At 43.6% G+C, this 14,859-nt stretch overlaps 1 long non-coding RNA gene across 1 annotated transcript in view; it reads left to right on the top strand.

Annotated features, from left to right (window-relative positions):
- Positions 1-87: 87 nt before the first annotated feature.
- Positions 88-14,859, top strand: part of LOC117803385 — a 99,424-nt gene continuing 84,652 nt past the window's right edge. Inside the window, exon 1 of the long non-coding RNA XR_004627196.1 lies at positions 88-808. This is a non-coding gene — a long non-coding RNA (uncharacterized LOC117803385). The remainder of the gene's footprint in view (positions 809-14,859) is intronic.

Genomic DNA, 14,859 nt, shown 5'->3' with positions numbered 1-14,859 from the left:
GGCAGTTGAGCCGCTCGCCGAGGCTCTGAGGCGGGGACGGAAGAGGGGCGGTGCCGGGAGGCGAGGGGTGAGCAGGGGCTGGGAAGGGGAGGTGCCTCTCTGGGCCGCACCTGGCCGAGCCGGCTGATCCGCTGGCGAACCAAGTAGATATTGGACGCCATGCTGCGTGCGCCGCGCCCCCTTCCCTGATGTCCAGCCCCCCGGCGCTCCGTCTCCTCCCGCGCATGTGCGCGCCCACCCCCGCACCTGCGCAGCACGGTCCGCCGCCGCGCGCGAAGTCTACGCTGTGGGGGTAGTCTCGCGCCCACTGCTCCGGCGGCGGCTTTCTTCCAGCCGCTTCCGTTCACAGTTCTCAATTTGTAGATGGACTTACAAAATATTGTTATAGATGAAGCCACGTTTCAACGATGGTGTTAGGGGTCTTTTACTAAAACGGTGGAAAGTTGTTGCAGAACAACTCGGAAGCATGATTCATCACACATTCTTACAGAAATTGAGTTTATTGCGACAATTATCGCTGGAGTCAGGGTTGAAGGATATATATCGAATAGAAAAAGGCTTGGCCGGACAGCCTCCTCCTGACTCACCTACCCACCGCCTACCCTATTGGGCATGTGCTCAGCTTGGGGGGGCTCTAGGTGTTTTTCTACAGAAGGCTAATTCCTGCTCCGTTTTCAAGATTCGGCTCAGGTGACGGTTACCCCTTGGCACCCAGTCATTGGAGTCCCTAAGTTGTGATCTCCTTGGAGGCTTCCCCAATATCTTGAAGTTCTTGGAGAGCTGGAATGGTGGCCTGTTGCCGTATATGGTAAGATGGTTAACACCGAGTAACACTTAGTAAATGAAGAAATCAATTTAGCACAATAGGATCCCGGTATCAACTTTCAAGCACTTACCTATGAGTTATTATTCTAGGAGGGTTGAAGTTATTCTAGGAGGGTTTGACAACTGCTGTTGGGCATCTTTTTAAGTGCACCTGAGACCACTATTAAGTGGTAGTCCCAAGTCTTCCTCTGCTTCTTTTGTTTTTCTTTTCTATTCCGTTTCTGCACCTTTTCTCCTAGCACTCAGTTATCGGAGCTTGAACGTAGTGATCTCCTTACTGGCTTTCTTGCTGTTCTACTCTTTGTATTCTCTTTAGTCCATTTTTCTGAAATTTTATTTCCATTTTGTTGAGGCCTGAGAGTGGGTTGTGGATAGTAGTGCTATTTTGGCTTGGGTTTCATAGTCACAAATGTTCAGTGTTAGATTAGACGCTAATATTTCCGAATGAGCTATACACTGCCAGATCAGAACGCTGTTCACTTTACAATTTTATTTATTAACTTTAAAAATCTAAAATAGGCTGTAATTTAGTAACCCAGTTTTGGCATTTCGTTTTTCATTTTTTGAAGGTCTAAGAAATCAGAATTGGCCAGACCCTTTCACAGCTTCTGAGAAGCTTGATTTTGTGTTTCCTCTTTTGTGTCCCTCCTTGGTTTCTCTCCTGCTTCTCCTTCACACCCAACAGTGGGAGACACGGTTGTTTCTCTCCAGAAAACCTTTAGTGCTACAACTTTCACCTTGAACTAAGAAATTCTCTTCCTTGGCTATGTGTCGCTTGTTTTGAAAAGATAGAGACTGCTTAATAAGGTGAGCAGAAGAGCAGTATCTGGTCACTTGCCAGGACTAATTCACAGGCTCTGACCCGGCCACACAAAGGAGTTAAGTACTACAGTTACTTTGAGTTATGTAGAGCTTAGCACTGCTATTACCAGTCATCTCAGTTCAGAGGAACTCCCACTTTCCTGAGAAGTTGCTGGTAGTGGCTGGCAGAGCAAGTGAGATCTGATTAGGCAACCAGATAGTTGTAAATTTTTTTGATCCTAGAAAAACAAGTGTTTAAACAATAGCATCTTCATTGAAGGCACAACTGTTCAAACTCTGGGAAGAATGTTCAGATGACTATCACATTGACTCCAACACGGGTCATTTTCTGATTTGTTCTTCAAATCAGAGCTAAGAGCCAGGAGCTCTGAGCACAACACGTTCCACTCTCTACCAGGGCTGTTATGGAAAATAATACTCGTAATGCAAAATTGTCCTGTCTGAGGGAGTATTATTATGGCTGAGTTGTCTACCTAACTTGTCATTATTTTACTTTCTCTTTGTTGTTTATAAAACATGTACCAGGTTATGATACTTAGGATTTAAGGATGTCAAGAGGTGGAAAGGAATCTGTGTTAGGGAAATTATATTGCTGGCAAACTAGAACATTCCTTCGTGTTTGTCAATGGTAATACCAAGTTCTGGTCGTTTTATTAGGAAGATGAGACTTTGTAAATCATTCTCAACCAATATTTGTCTTTCTCCTGAAAAGATAGTGTTTATTACTGCTGAGTTCAAAGCCTGAATTTTGCCAGTAAATACAATTCTTTTCTTTTCACTGATGTATTCAACAATCATTTTAGGAAGATGTAAAATTTGGGGTCCCCGCGTGACCCAGTTGGTTAAGTGTCTGCCTTTGGCTCAGGTCATGATCTTGGGGTCCTAGGATTGAGCTCCACATTGAGCTCTACAGTGGGCTCCCTGCTCAGCAGGGAGCCTGCTTCTCCTTCTCCTTCTGCCTTGCTTGTGCTCTCTCTCGTGTAAATAAATAAAAAGTCTTTAAAAAAACTGTTTTAGAAAAATGTAAAAAATCACTCTTTAAATTGTGCAATAGATTAACTCAGTGGGCCCAGTAAATTAGTCTTAAAATAATTAAACTGAAGTCTTTTTTAAATTAAATTTTGATTTTTAAAATATTTTTAGATTTACAGAAAAGTTGCAGAGTTCCTATATACACTTCACCCAGCTTCTCCTTATGTTACATCTTCCATTACCAAGAGGTAATGGTTCCATTACATTGTCAAAACAAGGAAATTAACATTGGTGTATTGATATTAACTAAGCTACAGAATTTTTCAAACCTCACCAGTTGTCCATTAATGTTTTTTACTGCCTTAGGATCCAATCTGGGATACCACATTTAAACTATTGAGATCTTTATTGAAGGGGTGTTCAGGAATGGAGGGAAATGAATAAGACAAAATCATTTTCCATTCTGTTGAAGACTGAACAAAATGCATGAGGATTTGGTATATGGCAAATTGCTTTGACCCCCGTAGGCCCCTGCTCAGTGGCTACCTGGGTGTTAGCACCTGCCTCCCCGTAGTTGTCTCCCTTCGGTATCTGTTTCCCAATGGGTGGCCATGACCCACTGCGGCATATGATTGATCCAGGTGCACGCCTAAAGCCTGGTGTCTGCTCTCATAGCCTTGGGCTCCACCACCCATTGCACTAAATGTAAGTTTCTGGAGTGCAAGGGAGCCTTCTTGCTGCTCTGAAGTCCATTAGAGCAGTGGTTATTATTCAGTGGTCAATAGCAGGGGTGTGTTGTCAGACTCCTGGGTTTAAACCCTGCCTCTACTTTGTGACTTTCAGCAAGGACTTTAACCTTTAAGTTTCCCTATTCTCATTCTCATTTTGCAGAGAGGAAATGAGAGTTGTAGTGAGGTTTAAATTTTATAATTTTCAGAGATCATAGGGAAGAGTGCCCAGTACAGAGTAAGCACCTAGTAAATGTTACCTGTTACTATGACTATGTTCCAGAAACCTTGAGTGGCCCCAATCTCCCAATTGGGTGGTAAAGAAGTAACCGAGACTCAATGTTAAAGCAAAAGCATAGGGAAATCAAACTTTTATTTATTGTCCAGAAGAGGATGAGAGTTCTAAGGAAGACTATTCCATTGATAAAAGGAAAGAAATATGAAACTTGATAATAGGATTTTAGAAAGCAACGAAAATGAAAATTTTCACTGCTGCAAACATGTGGGTCAAAGGTCACGCTAATCCTCTTTGCGTGGTTCCAATTTTAATCTATTGTGGCTGAAGTTCAGCATAGTTCTCATCATCATCTTAAGCTTAGCTCACATTTAAGCAATGAATAAGCAGGAAAAATGTTCTAATTTGTAGAGGTTAATTTTATAGTGATCATCACAAGCACTTCAATTAGGTTTCTAAAGAAAAAAGGCGTATTGTATAATAACTTATACAATAACATAACTCAGAATTTGCATAGTGTTTGGCATTTTTCAGAGACCTTTCATACTCCCTTTTTCACGTGACTCTTGAACTAAGGGTGGGTATAGAAATTATGGCATACGTTTTGTTGAGACAGAAGCTCAGAGGGATGAAAGCATATCAGAAAGGACCTCATAGCAGAAGTGACGCAGCTCCAAAGTTTGAGGGACGTGAAGGGGGTTCTCCAGGTAGATGGGGGGGTCCAGATAGAAGTGCCACAGAAGGTAGGGAATGGTGAGACAGGAGAGGGGAATTCTTTGGTGGGACTAAATACCTCAATATATCTGCTGCTTTGACTAAGGGGAGCAATGTAGAGGCAGGGCTTTATATGTTTGGACTTAATTCTCTGGCAGTGAGTTGCTTTGAGGCAAAGGACAATAACACGCTCAGGTTTCAGTTTAGGAATATCACTATGGCAGTAGTATAAAAGATAAACTCAAAAGATAGTTAGTGGGTAGGTTCAAGAGACCTGATGTTTTCTAAACCCGTTGGTCGTGGGATCTCAGGTCCCCGATGGGTGACAATGAACAGAAGCAGCCAGCCAGGTTAGCACCAGCCTGCAAAAGGCAGGAGATGCAGGTGCAGAAACCACTCGCTCCTGCTCTGGTTTTGTCGGGTTTAGAAATTCTCCTGAAGCATTGCCATTTAATTTCCTTCTGCTTACCCCTGTGTGATGAGAGTGCAGTGTCTGTATCGTATCAACTTAAGGATGTTAATTAACATCGATGGAGTACTTCCAACAACAAATCAGGACTTGGGAATGAAGACAAATGTAAAAATGTCTTAGGCTGGTCCCAGAATCCTTTCTAGGATAGAGGGTTTAGCAGGGTGCCTAAGCTATATAGCAGGGTGGATATGGAGAGTTTAGAATCCCATTTTGAGCCGCTTCTGTCATAAGTAATGATTCAGAGGACTTCCACGTTTTATTGTCTTCCTGGAAAGTAGAGTGGCCCCAAAGAGTTATACAGAGATTTCAAGTTTAGTATTGTATTATACCCAGAGATCTCTCTTGAAACCTGGTAGGAAACAAAACAAAATGTCCACTAGTTCTGTATGGATGGTTTGTTTATTCTGTTTGCAAGTGCAGAGAACTGACTTCCTGCCAGGGAGAGAACAGGGTGTGATAGATCTGGGACAGTAAACGGAGCAGATGAAGCGCTTTGTTTTTAGCATGCTGGACAGGATCGCCCCAGGACCTGAACTTTCTGTATCTAACATAGGAAACCCAAAGAAATGCCCTTTCCTCCTGATTCTGGTCTTGTGGATTTTGTGTCAGGACCTCCATGCTCTTGTGAGTGACTTTGCGGCACTTAGTAAGAGAGAACAGGCTACCATAGGGACCACTTTCAAAGCTAGGCAGTCACATGCCCGGAGGTCTGTCATCTTATCAATAAATAAGTCCATTTCCTAACATGATATGAAGAGGGTAAATACAGAAATTCCCGAGTAGAGGCTGGCCAGGAAATTCTGATGCTGATGAAATTCTGGCAATGGAAGTTTGTTTACGATTTCTCTTGGAGGCAGAAGAAAGTATTTCATACAGTAGGATGGTTTCTAGACAGTTAACTGTAAATGTAATTTTTGCAAGTGGAATTTTACTTTAAATGTACTTCAGGAGTTCGCTGTTTTAAGGATTGTTTTGGAGAACCTCCTCGTGATCATTCTTTATCCTTCATAGGTTTGTATTTTGTATGCTCTTTGACCATCTGATTTTTCTAAAGCAACAATTATTTGTAATTGTCTTACAAGCTCATAAATTGGTCTTGGCTTTCTGAAACAATTTCTTTGGTCTTTTCTTTTTTTCCCCCCTTTTTTTAGATAAAAGGAAGGTTTTTTGTTTGTGTTTAAAATCCTCCGTTTTCTTATTTCTTTTCTTTTTTTTTCATTTCCCAGCATGACCGTATGATAAGAAGTCTAAGAATTTATTGACTTTGTCTTTTTTATCAAGGCAAAACCCAAAGAGAAGGCGAACAGCCCCCGCCACCCTACCACCCGCCTATGGAAATATACATGCATCCTACTGCCTTGTCGTAGGGATCCTGAAATGCCATCCCAATACTTTATCTTATGTTAACAGCTTTGTATTTTATCTTTTAAAAGGATATTATTTTTTATTTTTATTTTTTTTAAAAGATTTTATTTATTTATTCGACAGAGATAGAGACAGCCAGTGAGAGAGGGAACACAAGCAGGGGGAGTGGGAGAGGAAGAAGCAGGCTCATAGCAGAGGAGCCTGATGTGGGGCTCGATCCCATAACGCTGGGATCACGCCCTGAGCCAAAGGCAGACGCTTAACCACTGTGCCACCCAGGCGCCCCTAAAAGGATTTTATTTTTAAGTGATCTCTGCATCCAACTTGGGGCTCGAACCCACAACCCCAAGATCAAGAGTCACACCATCCACTAATTGAGCCAGCCAGGCACCCCTAGAGCTTCATATTTTATTTTATCTTTTAAAAGATTTTTATTTATTTATTCGACAGAGATAGAGACAGCCAGCGAGAGAGGGAACACAAGCAGGGGGAGTGGGAGAGCATAACGCCGGGATCACGCCCTGAGCCGAAGGCAGACGCTTAATCCCATAACGCCGGGATCACGCCCTGAGCCGAAGGCAGACGCTTAACTGCTGTGCCACCCAGGCGCCCCTAGAGCTTCATATTTTAAAATACCAACACCCTAGAGAATTATTGCACTTATTGGTCTGTTACAACATAACACTTAATGGAAAATTATCAGGTTCTTTTTCTCCTGGCAGTGAGAAAAATGGGAATTTTAATGGGAGTGTAGGGCAAAAAAGGGTAATCTTGGAATCTGGGGCACCATCCTAGAAAGACAGGCTTAACTAAAGGAGAAAGTTCCAGGCTGCCAAGAAGCTGAAGAAAGGATACTGAGTGCCTGGGAAGTATGCTGGAGAAGTATGGAAGAAAAGGAAAATGGGAGGCAGAACTAAAGTAAACTTGGATTCCTGCACAGTTTAATTTAAAGAAGACTGGATTTTCTTTGCACATTTAATTTCAGTAGTTGCCAACCATTTGAGAAGAAAGAGAGACCTGAATAGAGACCTATTCTTTCCAATATTTATTGATCACCCATATGGACCAGGCACTTTGCTAAGGCTCATCATACGAAGTAGAACTGGATATTTTTGTCCTCGGAGAATTTATATTCTATTCTTTTTAAAGATTTTATTTATTTATTCGACAGAGATAGAGACAGCCAGTGAGAGAGGGAACACAAGCAGGGGGAGTGGGAGAGGAAGAAGGAGGCTCACAGCGGAGGAGCCTGACGTGGGGCTCGATCCCATAACACCGGGATCACGCCCTGAGCCGAAGGCAGACGCTTAACCGCTGTGCCACCCAGGCGCCCCAGAATTTATATTCTAAAAGGAAAGGCCAAAAGTATAAAAAACTAAGGAAAATATATTTTCAAGTTGTGATATATGCAATGAAGAATACAAAATGTACACTTTTTGTATTTTTTGTCTTCCACTCTACAATTTGACTACCTTGCAAAATCTGTGGTGCAACACAGATAAGTTGGCAATGGCTACAGTCTTCATGATTTACATCATCAACTACTATTGACGTAGGTACCATGTAAGAAATCCTGTGTAGGATTTCTAGGGATAATCTGAGGGCACTCTTAGAACCCTTTGAAATTCTGACTCAACATTCTTAGCACTGAGCCAGCTGTAATCCTTAAGTAGGTAAGGTGGACCACTGTCTATGAGGTTTGATTTCAGGATTTCTCTTCTGTCTGCTATCCCCACCCTAACACAGTGCCCATCCTTCGGCTGCATCTCCAGAAATTCCAGGGTTGAGAATTCTAATAGACTGGCCTACGGAAAAGAAAACAGGGAAAAGTGATTAGTTATGGAGCTGCTGATTATAAGAAGAGAGAGGCATGAGGAATATACCCAGAGCCCCAGAAAAAAAGGTATTGAGAAAACTGCTGGAAAGTGCTCCATATGGGAAAGTGGACTCAGGACACTTCCAGATCAGTAACCCAGGTAAAGAGTAGAGTGGGGAACAGCATTCCTCCTAAACTTTAAGGGTAGAGTGGGGGAACCACTTGAGGTCCCTGCTTGCTCAACTGTTAGAGGAGACTATAAATCTCTATTTTGCTAGGCTGCATGTGTAATCATAAACATTCTTTTATGCATGTGATTACTAAAGCCACTACAAGGAGAAGCCAGGCAGATGACTTAAGTTATTTCTCTATTACAAGGATCATTGTGCTACAGTCGATAGAATACCGAGGGACAATGTAAAATATGGTTATGCATTGTCTCTCACTAGTGAAGGATGTAATAAGAGGAATGTGAACTAGAGTCATCAAGTAAAACTGCTTCTTGAGCCTTTCCGTGGGCACCCATTTTTTAATCTGCCTGGCATCCTTTTGGGGGAACACATCCCCTTCCCTCTTTCCAAAGTATTCCTTGTCAGGTGGTTTGGCCCAAGGACGGGTATGTGATCCAGATTTGGTCAATCAGGGTATTTTATCTTTCTAGTCACAGTGATTAGTTCCTGAAAGAGTATTTAGCCAGAAGTCTCTCTGGTAATTTACCAGCTATCCAGAAAAATACCCTTATTCCAGGATCATGGGCTCTAGGAACTCTGGAGGTCTGAGGCAACCAGAGTCCATCTGACTGACACATGGAGTCAGCTTGAAGATGAAGCCAAGCAGAGGCAAATGGGATAGGGAGCGAGGGCGGAGAGGTCCTAACCTATACTATATCCACTCTAAGAGATCCTTGTGTGGGTGAAGCTGAATAGTAGGACGGGTTTCTACCAGTCTCTACAAATGGGGCAATCATGTCTCAGACTCACCATAGAACCAGTTGTCCTTGTCAGAAGGTGACAGTTTCTCCTGAGACTTTTATAGTGGAAGGGGACTGAGGATATCAAATAACCAGGAGGGACTATTTGAAGCTATTTGCCTTTGGGTAACTTCAAGTTTACTGTATACCTGCCTGCTCTCTCTGAAGCCTTCTGTGTACCGTACTCCCGCTCCTACCCCTGCCCCGCTCTCTTCTGTCTACCCGCATTACCATTGACCTAGGGGGAAAAAGAGTGAGGAAGAAGAGTGAGAGAGCATCCAAACCCAACATGATTAGTCTTCTTGTCTATCTCAGACATCAGACTTTAGAATGTTTGAAGGCAGAGCTGTGTCTCCCACTCCTGGATCAAGGTGTTACACAGCCCCAGAACTTAGTAAGCGAGTCAGTGAACCTGAGTGAATCTGGAAGGGCCTCTAGAGATAGAGACCCTGCAGTATTCAGCCTGAGAAAGTCATTGCTTTGGATGAAAGCACTGCCTCTCCAAGCATCCTCTTAAGAAATGCAAATACTCAGAGGAAACGTAAGGTACTGCCCTGTTGCCCAGCAATTCTTGTTTTTGGCAGCTATCAGAACAAGGGGAACTACAAACATTGGATTTTAGAGAAGAGTCTGAGTATGATAGGGCACAAATTTGGTTAACTAATTTGGAAAATGGTTTGGCGTACCTCCTAAAGTTGAACATTTGTATGGGTATAATCCAACAATTCATTCCAAGGGATGGACCCAAGGGAAACTCATGCAGATTTGCAACAGGACACGTGTGCAAGAATGTTCACAGTTGCACTGATCACAGTGTGAAAACCTGGCAACAGCTCAAATGCCCATCAACAGGAGAGTAGATAGATGAATTGTACTGTATTCACGTAACTGAATATTACATGGCAATAAAAACAAATGAACTATGCTAATTCACTACGATGTGGATAAATCCTAGCAATGAAACAATAAAACATGAAGTGAAGAAAATAGATGTTCTAAAAGTATATGCTATCATATAATTTGTATAGGCTTGCAAGCAACTAATATGAGAATATACTTTATCATCTTAAATCTTAGTTCATTCAAACACTGCCTGAAGTCATTGTAAGGATTGATAGAAGAGGTAAAACTTGAATCATAAATATAGTTGGATTGACAGAAAAGGAGTGATCTGTTCCAGTGTGTGATTAAGCATAGACTGAGGTGGGAATATGTTTGGTGACTAAGAGCATAAAAAGATGATACTATCAAGAATATACCTAGACTGTGAGCTTTCTACAAGCTGGTATTGTATGTTATTTATCCTTGTATCCCCCTGGCCTGGCACGGTACCTAGAAAAATAGAGTTCAACAACTGTTTGTTGTTTAAGTGGATTAAATAAATGAATAAAAGCATAACTTAAAAGAATATACTTTGTAGAAATGCATGTAGATGCAATAAAACTACATGTTTAAAAAGCAAAGGAATTCTGGATGGTGGTTGTATTGGGTGGGGACACGAGGGGAGTGGGATGGGGGACCGCCTGGTTAGATGAAGGTTATTTCAAGGTTCTAGCTTTAGTTTGAGATTGCAGGTACCAAACACATTATTAAGAACAACAAAATAAGACAGAGCGGGAAAGCTGGGTCCCAGGCTTGCTTTATTTAGAAAGCACAATCTGTGAGCAATGATTATGAGGGAAAAGTGAAGGGAGGTAGGGAAAGATCCTGGGAGTAATGCTGGGGATGAATTAGCATTGCTTCCCAAAGAGCTCGGAAGACACAGGGCTGTTAAGTGGGCAGGTGTGTCTGTTCAGCCACGGGGGAGGTCTTCAAGGAGGATGGTTAGAGAGATTGTGCCTTGGAGGTGTCCTTGTAAGGGGGGAGGGTGAAGAACACTGTCCGACTGGTCTCTCCCATGCAGAGATAACTCCCCCCGGACACCTCTTCAGGGCTGCTTCTGTGGCTCCTTTTGGTAGCAGTTAGGGAAATCAGATCGCATAGCCTGTGTTTCAGCTGAGCCTGGACGTGGTGGGAGAAGCCACAATGTCAAGGTATGTGGCTTATTGGCCTGACTCCCCAGCAGCAGCAAGGGGAAGGTCCTGACTCTCCCAGGCACGACTCTAGCTGGCTCCAGGTGGTGAAAATTCCTGGGCTGTAGAGGCCACTGAGCCAGAGCTGGGGGTAGAGGGTCCAGGCCCGAGGGGCACCAAGGGAAACAAAGAGGAGCATAAAATGTGTCCTGTGTGAGCAGGGGCTTGAGAGGTCAGACCCAGCCTTGAACCCCCGTGTGAATTTGGATACATTTCTTAATATCTCTCACACCTCCTAGGGAATGTGTGAATGGTGAACACTACCACTGTGGGCTGTGAGGATTCGAAAGAGATAATGTGTATAATGCAACCAGCAGTCTTTGGAACCTAAGAAGTCCTCAAAAAAGGGGATTCCCCTTGTGCTGCCCCATGCCATGAGGCATAAGTGAGACGGTACTGGATGGGGGAGCCGGCCCGGCTTCATTATCCTTCTCTTCTCCTTGTCCCACCTCACCCTTTTCCCGACCCGGGGCAGCCCGGGGGCACTAGGCGCCTGTGTTAAAGGATGAAAGAGAGAAGACAGTGTTTACCCCCAACCCGACCTTGATGGTCCCAGCCTGTACCTCCCCCTGTGCTCTTGGCTTGTGAAGCTATTGGGTGTGAAGAGGCACCCCAAACAAAATGGGTGCTTCAGGCAGGCAAATAATTTGCCACCCCCCCCCCGCAATGATATTCTTTAAATACTTGTCTAGTATTTACTTTGGTTGGGGGCAGAGCTGGCCCCAGCAGGACAGAGGCACCTTTTTACCAGTGTGTCAGGAGTCGGGCCTGGGGACTGGGGGTCACTGATGCAGATTTCCATTCATTTCAGGAATGTGTTATCCTTGATGACTTACTACCCGACAACCTGGTCATTCCTTTACGAGTCTAGAGCCCTCAAAGGGTGACTGGACCTCTCAGTGCCTGATGGAGGTCATTTTAATCAGGATCCGCTTTCGCTTTGGTCCTTTAAGAATATCCATTTCCTGGTTTGTTGCCTCACCCAATGATGTGGCAGTGCCTGTCATAACATCCCCGCATGTTCCTGTGCTTCAATACTTGCCAGGTACTAAAATAAATGCACACTGCTATCTTGGCCCGTGAAAGGTAGTATTGTGTAAGTGGAGCTTTCGATTTGGCGGCTCTGAACAAGTGACTTAAAGTTTTCCTTTCTTGCTCTTAATTTGTTGTCTAATTTGGGGGTAAAATGAAATTATATGGGGATTGGAAGAAAGCTCTCAAAAGGGGCACTCCTTATCATTAGAGCCTATTTTACCCACGCCCCAATTCTAAGACATGCCTCCCCAGGAACCCTTTCGAAGACAGAGAACATTCCTAATCACTAGATTGCCTCTCTTCCCTTTGAGTTATCCCTGTGTTTCCCACAAACATGTAAAAAATTCTGGAGGAGTGGCACTCCTGTGCACTCTTTGCAAATTTTCTTTGGTCTCCCTCCAATGTCCACAGATTCAGTTGGCCCCAACTTCTTTCTAGTGGACAGTGGGCAAGGAAGTAGGAAGTTATCTAAAGAATTCATAGGGGCACCTGGGTGGCTAAGTTGGTTAAGCATCTGCCTTCGGCTTGGGTCATGATCCCAGGGTCCTGGGATCAAGCCCCGCGTCAGGCTTTCTGCTCAATGGGGAGCCTACTTCTCCTTCTCCCTCTGCTGCTCCCCCTCCTTGTACTCTCTCACTCTCTCTGTCAAATAAATAAAATCTTAAAAAAAAAAAAAGAATTCATACCACTGACTGCAACTGTTACTGGAGAAATAACCTTCTGCCTGCTCCCATAGTACCTCTTGGGCCCCCAAGAGTGAAGCCTGGAATTCTACTATTAGAATTTCTTTCCTTTGGCTAAATCTTGAATGTTCCTAAAAGAACACTGTATTAGAGGACTGGCATTTTAAGGTGTCCTGAGTTATCTCTGTCTTTAATGTGAATGGGGAGCAGCTTGGAGCGGAGGCTCGGAGGACAGCTGGAGGATAGAGACAGCTAAAGGATGGAGGAGGAAGAAAGTCTGTTATCAGGTAGCTCAGGACCCAAAGAGAGCTTCCACTTTGATAGGAGCCATCCAGGGCCTACTTACAGGTGGCAAGTAACATGTTGACATAAATTCCCTCTCTCTTGCTGGCAGAGGTGCTCCCTGCCTTCAACTTTCAAATTAGAAATGTCTATTTATGGTAGAAGTGGAAAATTGTGTAGGCTAGCAAAGTCAGCAGAGGTTGGAAAACCCCTAGAAAAAATAACAGGAAAGTGTCACCCAAAACCCAACATATTTTTTAAAAAGTTAAACACCAAAAAAACCGTGACAGCCAAGAAAAAAGGCTCCTCGAAAGACAGAAACACGCACTGACATTTTCTCCCCTCTATCTTTTTATGCCCTGTGATATTAGGCCATCTTTTATGAAGGTCATCGTTTCTGAAAATCAATAACTTTAACTAATTGTTGGGATGTCTCCTGAGGCAATAGGAGATAATATGGTAAGTAAACACTAGGCAGTTGCTGAATCAGAGGAAGGGATCATTCCAGAATGCATTTAAAGCCCAGCACAGGTGCCCCCTTTTAATCAGGTCCCTCACTCTCTGTGGGACTCACCCTTTGGCCTAGACTTCATTGAGTTGCTGTATTAAAGGCATGAGAGTTGAGTCTCATTTTGTTTCATGTCTAATCTTAGAGAAGCCATTTATTCCTTTTACCAATTTTCAGGACCAGTTCCAGGCAGTGTTGAGAATTGTGTGTGAATCGTGATTACTAATGTTGTATGGTTCTTTGCAGTTTGCAAAGCACATTTATATGCATTGTTGCATTTGGTCCTTCCAACCAGTCTGCATAATTATGTTATTATCATTGGAACAATTTTGCACCCGGGGAAACAGAAGGCTGAAGAGATTCTGTGACTGGTCTAAAATCATAGAGAAAGGGATGGTTCTAAACTTGGGCTTTCTCCCCCAGGTACTGTTGCTCTGCAGTTCACATTGATTCTGAGGAGAGGCCAATTGTCCAGCACACTCCTCACTCCTAACTTTATTAATAATAACAGTAGCAATAGTGACCGACACCTGGGATGGTCACATGATGCCAGGTACATCTCATTGCATCCTCGTACCAATCCTATGCTATAGATTTTATAACTCAATTTATTTTACAGTTGAGTAAACTGAGGCTCAGAGAGGTTAGGTATGCTATCCCAGGTGCATAGGTAGAAAATGACAGACAGGATTCAAATCAAGGCCTGTTTGACTTACCAGCTCTTAACCATGCACATTACTATGACCCTGCTGTGTCCTTTGGTTGCTCTTTCAAGGTTTCCACCTCCTTCCAAATGTCTGATTCAACAGAGCAGAAGCACACAGAGTGCTTTCAAGGGCAAAGAACAAACTACAGGCTATAGGAGGACATGGAATGAACATGAACCATGGGCCTTCCAGGACTTATTCCAGTGGGAGACATAACTGATTTGTGGAGCAAAGCTATAACAACAGATGCTTTAGTCTGGGGGGTGGGCATGGAGCTCACTGGGGGTACAGGGAAAATGGGACTGACCAACCCACACTGAGGCATTAAGTCCCTCACTAGGGGACTCACTATGGATCCTCTACCCTGAATCATTCGCTTTTTATAACGTGATGGGGTGCTTAACCCCCCAGGCATCCTTAACTAATAACAACCTACGGCAAGGCACAAGGGCAGCGTCACCAGCTGGGTGTGAAGGCAGCAACCCATTCTGAACACACGGCACAGACCGAGGACTGTAAGACCCTCTGCTTGGTGACAGATGCTCTGGGGCTGAGTAAATCCTAAAAGATAAACTTCGAGGTAAAGGCCATAATACACTTAAGTGCTGCTTAGGGTTTGGCTTCAGTTAAACACAATCCAAAGTCCCCGGCCA

The sequence above is a fragment of the Ailuropoda melanoleuca genome, chromosome 1, assembly GCF_002007445.2.
Source record: "Ailuropoda melanoleuca isolate Jingjing chromosome 1, ASM200744v2, whole genome shotgun sequence".
Lineage (NCBI taxonomy): Eukaryota > Metazoa > Chordata > Mammalia > Carnivora > Ursidae > Ailuropoda > Ailuropoda melanoleuca.
This window is presented reverse-complemented; position numbering and strand designations above follow the sequence as displayed.